This window comes from Hemiscyllium ocellatum, chromosome 3 (assembly GCF_020745735.1).
Source record: "Hemiscyllium ocellatum isolate sHemOce1 chromosome 3, sHemOce1.pat.X.cur, whole genome shotgun sequence".
Lineage (NCBI taxonomy): Eukaryota > Metazoa > Chordata > Chondrichthyes > Orectolobiformes > Hemiscylliidae > Hemiscyllium > Hemiscyllium ocellatum.
Window position 1 is genome coordinate 58,948,914 of NC_083403.1, and position 12,918 is coordinate 58,961,831.

At 39.1% G+C, this 12,918-nt stretch overlaps 1 protein-coding gene across 1 annotated transcript in view; it reads right to left on the reverse strand.

Moving 5' to 3' along the window:
- The window catches only part of LOC132832338 (four and a half LIM domains protein 2-like), a 65,610-nt gene extending 54,586 nt beyond the window's left edge, over positions 1-11,024 (reverse strand). The window contains exon 1 of the mRNA XM_060850285.1: positions 10,830-11,024. The gene's annotated coding sequence lies outside the window, so the exon portion shown is untranslated. The remainder of the gene's footprint in view (positions 1-10,829) is intronic.
- Between the last annotated feature and the right edge of the window lie 1,894 nt (positions 11,025-12,918).

A 12,918-nucleotide genomic window follows, 5' to 3' on the forward strand; every position in this document is an offset into this window, starting at 1 on the left:
TAAATGTCACTCCAGCCTGGAACATTTTTAACTCTTGCCTTGTCAGAGATAATATTTAATTTTGAGAAACATTAGAGATTTCACACGTTATGAAAGATTTGAAGCATGGTATCAACTCGTTGACAAAGTCTGAAGTCTTTATTTCAATGTTGGTATTAGTTAGAAGCATAAAGGCCCACGTACTGTGATGGTCTTTGCAGCAGCACTGACTGGAGTTAGGGGTTTGGGACCATGTGGGATTCCTGTGGGAGCAGACTCCTTGCTTTTGGAACCCTCCAAAAAAGCCACTTACAGTAGGAAATGTTGGAGAGTTCCAGCACAAATAAAATTAATAGTGACCCAGGAAAAGTCAGAGGATTAAAACCCCAATTCACCACTGACTATTGTCTAGAGTGTGTTGCTGGAAAAGCACAGCAGGTCAGGCAGCATCCGACGAGCAGGAGAATCTGATGAAGGGCTCGGGCCTGAAACGTCAATTTTCCCGCTCCTGGGATGCTGCCTGACCTGCTGTGCTTTTCCAGCACCACACTCTCGACTCTCATTTCCAGCATCTGCAGACCTCACTTTCTCCTAACTGACCATTGTCTCCCTCACATCCGCATCCCACAAGCTTAGAAGAATGAGAGCTGATTGTACTGAAACATATAAGATTCTGAAGGGATTCACCAAGATGGACATGAAGAGAATGTTTCCTCTTACGGGGAGTCCACAACTGGAGGATACAATTTAAGATAAAGGTTCTTCCTTTAAGACTAAGATGAGTGATAATTGTTTATAGTTTACTTTATATGTTAATCCACAAAACACTTATAACAGAAAGTGAGGACAGCAGATGCTGGAGATCAGAGTCGAGAGTGTGGTGCTGGAAAAGCACAGCAGGCCAGGCAGCATCTGAGGAGCAAGGGAATCGACGTTTTGGGCAAAAGCCCTTCATCAGGAATGAGGCTTGTGAGCCGAAGGGGTGGAGAGCATAATAGAAGGGGGTAGGGCTGGGGGTAAGGTAGCTGAGAATGCGATAGCGATAGATAGTTAGAGATGGAGGTAATGGTGATGGGTGGAATGGATAGGTGGGAAGGAAGATGGGCAGGTAGGACAGGTCATGAGGGCAGTGTCGAGTTGGAAGGTTGGAACTGGGATAAGGCGAGGGGAGGGGAAATGAGGAAACTGGTGAATTTCTCTTTGATGCCGCATGGTTGGAGGGTCCCAAGGAAGAAGATGAGGTGTTCTTCCTCCAGTTGTAGGGTGGTTAGGGTTTGGTGATGGAGGAGGCCCAGTACAAGTGTGTCCTTGGCGGAGTAGGAAGGGGAGTCAAAGTGTTTGGCCACAGGGCAGTGGGGTTGGTTGGTGCGGGTGTCCTGGAGATGTTAGGTTAGATAGTTAGATTCCTTACAGTGTGGAAACAGGCCATCTGGCTCAACCAGTCCACACCAACCCTCCGAAGAGTAACCCACCCAGACCCATTCTAAGTAGGCGTTCTGTCTCCCCAATGTAGACGAGACTGCATCGGGAGCAACGGAAGCAACGGATACAGTAAATGACATGTGTGGAAGTGCAGGCGAAACTTTGATGGATGTGGAAGGCTCCTTTGGAACCTTCGATGGAGGTGAGGTTGGGTGGGGTGTGAGCACAGGTTTGAAATTTGTGCGGTGGCAGGGGAAGGTGCCGGCAGAGGAGGGTGGGTTGATGGGTGCATGGTCCTGACAAGAGAGTCACGGAGGAAATGGTCATTACAGAAAGTGGATAGGGGTGGGGAGGGAAATATATTTGTGGTGGTGGGGTCCCACCACCAGAGATAGATTTCCCTCCCCACCCCATCTGTGTTCCGTAAAGACCAATCCCGCCATGACTCTCTTGTCAGGTCCACCCCTCTCCCATTTATCTCTCCACCCCCTCGGCTCACAAGCCTCATTCCTGATGAAGGGCGCTTGCACGAAACTATGATTCTCCTGCTCCTCGGATGCTGCCTGACCTGCTGTGCTTTTCCCGCACCATACTCCTGATTTATCACAGATTGAGTTTTTGTGAGTGATATATCTGAAGTTTATTTTCAACACTAACCATATACACGTGATAATATTGCAATATATATTCGGGATTCTATGACAAATTACACAAATAACTCACTGGTTACACTGAATCCATAACACAGAGAGTGACTGAAGGTTGTGCCATGATGTCAAGTAACTGCCTGAAATCTACAGGCCTCTGGCCTGGAATCCATGCCACAATGTAATTGTTTCCTCCCAGACATTCATTATTTGTGGAACTTTGTTCCTTAATTTATTAATTTTTTAATCTATTAATTAATATAACTCGATTTACATAGTCATGTTTTATCAAGAAGGAGAGAAAGGAAGGTGAAGGTGAAATCAGATCAACTCATTGAATGGAGTAGCAGATTCAAGCAGCTGAATGGGGTACTCTTGCCTCTGATCCTTGTGTTGTTGTGTGTTACAGTGCTCCTCCATCTCTCCCTCTCTGCTGATCCAGTTAAAACATATATCCTTAACTGATGACCATTCTAGCATATCACTGTTAAAGAGACAGATAGACAGTTGCATCTACACACAGCGAGGCAAATGGGAAGTATTCCATCACACTGCTGTGCCTTGTAGGTGGCTAACAGACTTCAGGGAGACAAGAGTGGGGGTGATCACTGCAGAAGCTGATATTGAGTGCAGATTAACTATTGGCTGGCAGATCATGCATCATGAGGCTATTTTATTTGAAGCTGAGCTAGAGCAGACTCTCCTTGGTTTAATGTTTCATATGAATTAGATTAGCCTTTTAGAATCACATGCCCTATGTTAGTTTGTATTCCAGGCAAATTGAATTCTTTCCACAGATTCCAATTTTGTTAACAGAATTTTCCAAGCTCCTGAAGTCCAAATAAAGGTCTTTGAGTACAGTGAGCAACAAGAACCGCCTACTCAAGGCCACCTTGCATTGTGCCAAAAGAAGTAGGTCACCCAGATGTAGCAAGAATGCACTGAGCATGCCACATCCATAATATCGAATGTGCTACTTTTGACTCGAAATGACCAAATTTGGACAAGCCACATGCTAAAGTCAGCATGAAGCATTTAAAGGTACAATTAAACTTTGCTCACTGATGAGCTTGTGCAAAGTTTTTCTGCACTAAGTCCGTTGCAGCAATTTCAACAAACACTTTCTCCTTCTAACTTGGGGGATGGCAGTAATAGCAAAACATTCCTGATTATTAGCTGATAATGAATATTTAGAAAGGGCTATATTGCTGTTGTTGCTGTTGGGATGAGGCAGTAAACATTGCAGATAGACATAAAGGAAAATATGAAATGCCACAAGTGAAATGGATTAAACATCTAGAATACCTCTTAGAAGCTACAGTAGAGAAAGATGAAGAGTGGGAGAGAAACAATGCAAGTGAAGGAGGGGAAATGAGAAATTTGAACATTGAGCAAAGATTGATTTACATAATTATTGCAATGCAGAAGGAAGGCATCCCAAATGAGCAATACACTGAATGACATTCAAACACCTTCTGCCTGTAACTCTGCACGTTATTCCTTTGGAGATAACTGATTCACTTTTGAATATTTTGATTCATGGCAATGAATCAGAACCCTACATCACCTATGCATATTTCAAACTTTCAATTGTACATGTGATTTTTTTTAACAGAAGTAGCAATACAGTAAAACAAAAGGTGAATGAGAGTGTAAGTCCAATGGATGCTTGCAGAGGAACACAGGACTGTCACATCTGAGGAATCAAGGAAATTTCAAATGGAGAAATGCACTACAAATTGAACTTTAATCTCCCATGAGTATCTCAGAATGTGAAGTTTTTTTAATCCATTCATTGAATGTGAATGTCACTAACTAGGCCAACAGTTATTGCCTATCCCTAACTTTCTAGAGTGCAGTTAAGAATCAACCACTTCATTGTACTTCTGGGGTACAATGTGGGGTGGACTAGGTAAGGATGAAGATTTTCTTCTCGAAAAGACACACTACTGAACCGGATGTGTTTTTACAACAAATGGTAGTTAGGCTCTCTTTTTTTAAAATATTGCAGATGCATATTTAATCCAAATTTCACAGTGGCACAGATGTGCCACAGTAATACTTGAACCTGTGTCCAGTGAGGACTAATCTTGAGTTCTGGAAACCAGCCTGTGAAGGTGAAACAGGACAGAAAAAAAGCTAACTGCAAAGTCAAGAATCTCAAAATTAACTGGTCAAATATCAACTTTCCATGAGGCATTCTTCATGAACAACCTAGAGACAAATCCCCACATGTTTGTTTTCTTTTAATCTATTTTGGACTTACTTTACTTTTCCGACCTGTATGCTTGTGCATTGTGTTATTGTACTTTTTTAAATTTAGTAACAAATAAGCGTATTATTTGTTAACTCGAGAAAGCTTGGTTAAATTCACTCCTTTTAAAACCTAAGTTCACCTGGGTCTGGGGAAAAGGCATCCATCAGGAGGGGAATCTTTTTAAATTAACTTTGTTGCAAAAAGTTGAGGAGGCTAAAAAATAAAAGAAGGAAACAAATTCATCCTTCATCACCTGAGAATTTATCAATTTGGGGTATCCTCCTAGAATCCTAAAGAATTGTGGAAACTATTGGTTATAGCATTTGATTGAACCTGACTTTGCCACACTCTGAGGTACTGTATTCCAGACCTCAATCAATTGGCACAGAGATTTTTATTTCTTCTGTCATCTTGCTTATTAATTCATAGAATCAAAGGGGTGGGAATGATTATTAATATTTTAGAGTCTGGGGACATGTATATTGTTTTCTGTATTTCAGGAGAAGGCCATTCACCTTCTCAAAGCCTTTCGAAGAATTTGTCTTAGGAAATTCCCAAAGGTTTTCACTGCACCAGTGTGTACAACATAGCACAAGTTGTGAAATTCCAAAGCAGTACAATGGTATTGCAATCTAGCAAGACTTCGAGAATGTTTTTGGTTTGCTGTATTCTCCAAAAACTTGCCAATAAATAAGGAACATGGTGGAGCAGTGACAAGGTATCCACAGAGGAACAGCTGGAGGATAAATCTATGGAGGCTCAACAAGGAAAGGATGCAACATCACAGACCCTTCCACTGCTAGCTGTGATGTACAGCAGACTGTAAATCATCTTACATTACCATGATCTCACCAAGTATCCTTCCCTTTTCCCTCTCGCCATCATTCACCGTGTCGTCTGCATGAATCTCCATTGTTCACAAGGTCAGCCAAATAATCTCCTCTGCACATTTTATATTTACACTTGCATTGAGACTCGCATTGAAATATGATGATTTCATTCCAAAAGATTGTGTGCAGGGAAGGCTTGTTTCTTCCTGCTCTCCAGTTCTTGTGAAATATTTGAAATGGTTGGGGGAAGTGCAATAATTACTATAGATACGCTAGCATTTGAAGATAAATCAACATTGTCCACTTCATACTTTGATCAGTCCCTACTAGAACCCTCTTTGTCCAAGATGCTCATCTTAAAATGCAATTACATCAATGAAAGCTCGTATCAATTTGTCCCCTCTTTTGATTGAACTCAGAAACTGCCCTGCCTAATTTAAAAGTGAAAATGTGGATAGCACTGGTAAAACCAACATTTACTGGCCATCTCCAATGGCCTTTAAACTAAATGGCTCGATATTCCATTTTTAAAGATAGCTACAATCAATCTGATTGATGTGAATTTGGAGTCACATATTCTCCTGACCAGGTAGGGATGGCAGATTTCCTTCTTAGTGAAATAAGTGGTCTTGTATTATAATTGATCCTAATATCATAATCAGCAGGACTGGTACTAATTTCACATTCCAAAAGTATTTATTAATTTTAATTCCACCAACTATTATTGTGGGATTTGACCCCACGTCCCAAGAGCACTAGCCTGAGGGAACTGCCTCCTAGATCAATGATACCAATATGCCACAGTTTCCTCCATAAACTTCAGGTCTTCAGAACAATCTGATTATTCGTGAAATAAATTGCTAATTGCCTAATAGTCCTTTCTCTGAAGTCATGGGTTCCACTTTCTTTCTATGCAGCAATATTTCCCTGGTATCTTATTTAAAGTAAATGTCTTGTTTCCATTTTTGGTGTGGGGGTTGGGGGAGGCTGTGAACTGGCAGAGAAAGGAGTTATCTTATAGTTAAAATCTGGAATTTGCTACTTGCCAAAATGGGAGAGATAGAATCAGTTTTAAGTTTGAAATGTGCATATCTGAAAATATTGCTCAGATATGAGGAAAAAACAGGGGACTGGACCCAACTGATTATCTTATGAGGAGTAGTTAGACAGATTGGACGTATATCCCTGAGAGTTTAGAAGCATGAGAGGTGGTCTTGTTGAAACACATAGGATCCTGAGAGAGGCTGACCAGTCGAAACTGGAAGGATTCATCCTAATGTGGGACAAACTAGAGGTGTGAGGTTAGAGTCCTACTTTGGAAACAGAACCAGTCTGACTCAAGATTGGGATAGAGATAGACTCTAACCTGCCCCACAGCTACCTGATGAGGGAGCAGCACTCCAAAAGCTAGTACTTCCAAATAAACCTGTTGGATTATAATCTAGTATTGTGTATTATTCCAAGCTTCTTCCATCAATAATGTCAAACATATGTCCTCAGGGGAAAAAAAACACTTCCGTAACTGGCAGGCAAAAAATAAACAGAAAAATATTGAAGTTAAATCAGCATAGAAAGATAAAAAGCCCCGAAAGCATGCATCTACCAAATCAGTCATTTAAACTGCTGCAAACGTTGTACCTTGTGCGCATCTTGATCTGTGTGCCTGTGCCTGAAGCACACCCACCATATACAAAAAACCTCGATTATTCCAACAAGACGGGCAGGGAATATTTGCTTCGGCTAATTGATCGTTCGGATAACCGGAAACAATTTATGAGTGTCGGTTATCTGAACATATCACGGTTATCTGGCAATGCACAGCATAATGACATTTAACTGATAACTGATTGCTGAGTTGCCTCATGCCGTTTTTATGGGACCTTGAGATCTTGTTTCAATAATCTGAAATTTGGAGAATTGATGTTTGGAGAATCGAGGTTCTACTGTATAAATCATCTTGAATTGAATTGAAGTGAATTTATTTTCACGTGTACCGAGGCACAGTGAAAAGCTTTCCCCAGAAGGCCTGGTGGATTCACCTGCATGAAAAGAACACGTTTATGATATGGTTTATATCATTTGTTAATGGATGCAGGGAGGGAGAAAAATTGGCCTGTGTATCTGGAATGAGGTTTCCTTACGGTCAAGTTGTACCTTGGAATTTGACCTTAATAGTGTAGCTCAGGAAACCTATCATTTATCTATTCATGAATAAAAAAATTAAATTCCTACTGCCTTAGATTAAATATTCCAGGCAATCTGTGAGATTGGAAACTCAAAATTTTTCTGGCAGATAGAACCTTCAAAAAATAGTCTCTACATCCAATAATTTCATGAGGAAGCACACAAAGTGCTAACTTTAGTGAGTTCACTGATTAGGTTAAGAACCTTGATCCCAGTTTAATCATTAATCAGCTTTGTTTTGAATTTCTTAGTGATTCTACTTCGCAGAGGTCACTAGGCACAATTTTGTACTTTTGAAGCCACATTCATTTTCAGTTAATTGGTTAAAAGTTTTATTGATTTCAGTTTATTCTGAGTGCTACCAGTAGCCTAATTTTCCTAAGATTACAAAATTGTATCTTGATATCCCTCTAATTTTATTTGCTCATTGATTCATCAGTTTGTGAAACAGCTTTTTGCCTAGCTTTAAAGCTGCCTCAACTTTCTGAGAGAATTTTAATTTCTAATCAACCTGTTCGGTGATGTTATTACACACCTCTGGAGCAGGTGTGACTTGAATCTAGTCCTCTTGGTCCAGAGGTATGGACACCACCACCACACCATAACAGCCCTTCCCTTCCTTCTGTGCACTGAAGCTTTAAGATGTACTTGACCTACAAATTAATTATCTCAAACATAAATGAATGTCTCTTATTTTTTATCTTAATGTCCAGAACCACCAAATGGTGCACTGTGTGGGATAATTTCCAACATTTTTATTTTGCAGTACTTTTTTGTTTCTCTTTATTTGGACATTATTGGCAAGGCCAGCATTTATTGCCCATTCCTTGCTGGGCCATTTCAGAAGGAAGGTAGTTAAGATCAACCATATTGCAGTGGATCAGAAATCACACATAGGCCAGACCAGGTAAAGACAATAGATTTCCTTCCCGAAAGGACATAATTGAAGCAGATGGGTTATTATGATTATCAATGGTAACTCACACAATCATTATCACTGAGTTGAGCTTCATATTCCAAATTTATTAACTGAATTAAGTTTCACCAACTGCCATGATGGGACAGGAACCCATGTCATCAGTTCGGGCCTTCTGGATTATTAATCTACTATGTTACTACTGTGCAACCATCTTCATCCACAATGGTGTTGACTATCTTTCTTTTGCAGGGCATACCTGATTTTCATTCTGTTGATTCTATTGGAATGAAAATTTTAGGGCTCTTTTGTCCCAGTAGTAGGGTCCCTACCTGTGAGCCAGGATTCAAGTCCCACTTGCTCCATGGGGAAAAAAAACCTGGAATGAAATTTTTGAGTGTTCTTGTGCTGCAGTGATTGCATTCCTATTTCTGCACCAAGAGACCCAAGTCCAAGTCCCACTTTGCCCTGAGATGTTTAGTGACAACTCTGAGCATGATAATAAATACCTTCAAACTTTAAAGTTGTGGCTGGAAATGTGAGGAATTAGGGTAGGTGGAATGAAGGTTTTGTGTGTTTGTGTGGCACGGCAGTAGTGCCCCATCTTTAGAATTGGAGATCCCTGCTCCAGAGGTGTGTCATAACATCTCCAAACAAGTGAACAAAAGAAACTACTTTGAGTGGAAATTGGAGGCTTTTGTGGTGCATTGGTAGTCCCCATACCTCTGAACTCAGAAGCCTCGATTCAAATTCCACTCAACTCAGTGGTGTATAATAATGTCTCTAAAAGAAGTTGATTTGGAAGTACCTGGAATAAAAATTGGCTAGTTTCTGCCTTTCCAAAAAATCTATTTATCTGGTAACAGTTTTGTTCAATTATTTGGACCCAAACATCCCATGGGTTGCATGGTGGCACAGTGGTTAGCACTGCTGCCCTACAGCGCCAGAGACCCTGTTCAATTCCCGCCTCAGGCGTCTGTCTGTGTGGAATTTGCACATTCTTCCTGTGTCTACGTGGGTTTCCTCCAGGTTCTCCGGTTTCCTCCCACAGTCCAAAAAATGTGCAGGTCAGGTGAATTGGCCATTGTAAATTCCCCATAATGTTAAGTGCAGGGGAATGGGTCTGGGTGGGTTGCTTTTTGGAGGGTTGGTGTAGACTTATTGGGCCGAAGGGCCTCTTTCCAACTGTGACTAATCTAAGATCTAAAACATCCCAGACAGAATAGTAGAAGAGTTAAATCAAAATTATGCTTCTTTGGTAGCAATATTTTAAATTTTGGGCCAATTAATCAGGAACAGTCCTATAAAAGAATTACAAATTTCTCACTGAGGTAAAACTAGTTGCAGAATGGACTAGAACCAGAAAGCACAGATTTCAGGTTAATGCTTAACTAAGGAGAGTTGACCTGAAGAAACATGTTAAACAGAGAGTGAGCATTATCTGGAATGCACTGCCTTAAACGCTAGTGGAAGCAGAATCAACAGTCACTGTCAAAAGAAAATTGGATAAATTTTTGAAGGGTAAATAGGGCGATAGGGAAAAACTTGTGTGGAATTAGTTGGACTGCTCTGCCAAAAAAAAATGCTGGTAAATGCACAGTGGCCTGAATGATTTTGTTCCATCTTGTAACTTGCAGTAATTCTATGACAAATATATCAATATATATGTTAAGGCAGAACTGCATTTACAGTTTCCTTGCAACATGACCTCCCCATTTGCTCAGCTAGAAAGGGCCCATCTTGCCCCACTAGTAATTGTCAAAGCCATTTTTGGCATTTCAAAGGATAGAAAAGGCTTATCTGAAAAGCTTTAATTATTCCTAATTGTAATTATTTATTTGTAACTTAGCACCTTGACAGGTTTAACTCTAAAGTATGGAATTCAGTTTAAAAAATTATTTTTGGACCATAAATCCAATTAATTAGATTTAATATCATAATAAATTCTTCCAAGAATAAATTTAGACCATAATAGATAATTGGAAATCAATATTCTGATTTGTGTAATAGCACATATTACCTTACAGTCTTCAATGAAGACAATTGTATTACTATTGATTGCATTTAAATCAATTTGCAGTTTCAAAGGTAACAATTTCCTGGTTACAATTATTTTCCAGCTACAAAAGCATTCTTGTGTGCCCAGTAATACTCATTTATTCCTATTTTAGTATTAGAAAGCAATCACATTGTAGTTTCTGAGTGAAATAGTTGAGCAATTAACTTCAGTGGTCAATAATTGTACATATTAATTTTTTTTCTACTTGATATACAATATATTGTTGAATTGACATTAAATATTGCACTTAAAAAAATTTACATCTGGGATTTTAGTGTATTTAAATAAGTTGAAATGTTAAAACATTGTGACATAGAAATACTTAGAAATCATTACAGTTTGTACTATTTGATAAATAAAAGCCAAACAGAGTTTGCAACAGTATTCACAAAGTCGATTTCAAGACTATCAATGGATTTCTTTCAGAGAGATTCCACATACCCCTCAAAATATTATTTTCAAACTTTTAAAAAGTACAAGTTCTTTGAAAAGATAAAGTCATCGCAAATATCATTAATGTACTCACAAGCTTTACCTTTGCATCAGGATTCAAAATAAGTTCGACAAATTTGTTAGCCTCCTTCCAGTCCTCCTGTAAATCTGAAGGAATCAGCTACAGCTGCCCAACACATGTGATATTTACATCTGTGGCCATTTACGCAAGGTCAAAGGAAAGCTTTCTAATTCCATTCAATGTTTGCACAAGCCAATGGTTCTTCTGAGTAATGTATCAGAAAAACAAATGTTGTATTCTGGCATTAACTGTTCCCTGTTGACCAAAAAAAAAGATTTATAGTGCGAGACAGAGCAGCGCAGGATGAACAATCTCCTATATTTGGCAAAAGGCCAACAAACTGGCTTGAAAGAATGTCAAAGAGGAGAGATATGTCTGGAATGTAAGCTAGACATAAATACACAATATCTGGTGATAGTGGTTGTCTGAGTAAGGCTTGTGAACAAAATTAAATATCCTGAACTTTGAAAGTTACTATGATATGAAAAGTAAACTGATCTAAGTCAATGGAAATATCTGACAATATATTATTTTGGATCAGAATGTCCTAGTTCAGCATGGAATCAGTTCAGATTCCTTGTTTTTCATAGAACCACAGAACAGTTAAAGCAGAGAAGGAGGTCTTTTAGCCAATCGTGTATATGCTTGACTTCTTAAGGAACAACTCACCTAGTGCAACTCTACCCATTCCCCATTGTACGACCGACATTTTCTTCTCAAATAAGGATCTAATTTTCTTTTGAAAGCTTCAATTGAATCTATCTCCACCACATCCCCACACAGTGCATACCAGATCCTAAAAACATGCTGTGCGTATAGTTTTTACTTCCTTTCCTACTTAACGTACATTTGTTACCTTAGGCTCTTGATACTTCAATCAATGAAAACAGTTCCTTCCTATTTACCCCTTATGATCACGAATGTCTCCAGCAAACCTCCTCTGAACATTTTCTTCCTCAAGGGAAACAATACCAACTTCTCCAGTCTTCCTTCATAACTGAAGTTGTCCACGCACTGCAACTATTTCCATTAAAGTTTCCTCCAATCTCTCTAATGTCTCTACATTCTTCATAAACTCTGGTGTCCAGGCTTGGATACAATATTGTAGCTGAGGCCAAACCACTGTTTAATAGCATTAATTTGGACTCCAAGACCACAATACTAAAAGGCTTATTAATTACTCTGAAGTTACAGGATATTGTCCTGAAACTGAAAATTGCTTAACTTAACATTTAAATGCAAATACTCTTGGGCCATTTAGGGAAAAGAGCACATTTATGAGATACATTTATCAAAATGTGATACATATTATTCAAATATACATAGCAAAAGGAGCTGATACTACTCAAAAGTACTGAAAGGTCTTTGAAGAAAATAGAATATGATCTGATTAAAGCAAATGGAAAAATAGTTATAAGGGAATGCTACAGACCTCTTTGGTAGAGAATTGGAGGAACTCTGGAATAATGGTATAAGTGGACAAAAATGCCAATTTATGGTAGTTTTACTAGGTTCATGGTGAGTCTCTGAGAAAATTATGGTTGATCATAAATCTTTTTTATGGTTACTGTCTGCGGCTTAGCCACATTCTTTGCAATGATTTGCCCAGGAATAACACACTGATTCCATATCCTCTTCATCACCTCAACCTTTAACTCCATGTCTGTAACATCATCCTTCTGCTGCGAAACCCTCATCAACCACTTTGTTACCTCAAGACTCAACTATTCAAAGTTCTCTTACCTCATTTCCCATCTGTAGATTTGAACTCTGCCAATACTCTGTTCTCTTTGTTCTTATCCCAAACCTCATCCAACTATCACCGGTGTACATTAACTCCTGGCCCACTTTGACTTTTGAAAAAATTCTTGTCCATTTCATGTCCCACCAGGTGCATAACTTATCTCTGAAACTTCTTCCTGCTTTAGATTGTTCCAAGATTGTTGCTCACCTGCAGACTTCATGTATTCATGATTTACATTGCTATATTATTGTTTGAGCTGCCAAAGTCTTAAGCTCTAAAATGTCCAATCTAATACCAACTGCTTCTTGCTCCTCTTTTAAAATTACTTTATTAAATCTTACTTTAAATACCACTCATACTCATTCT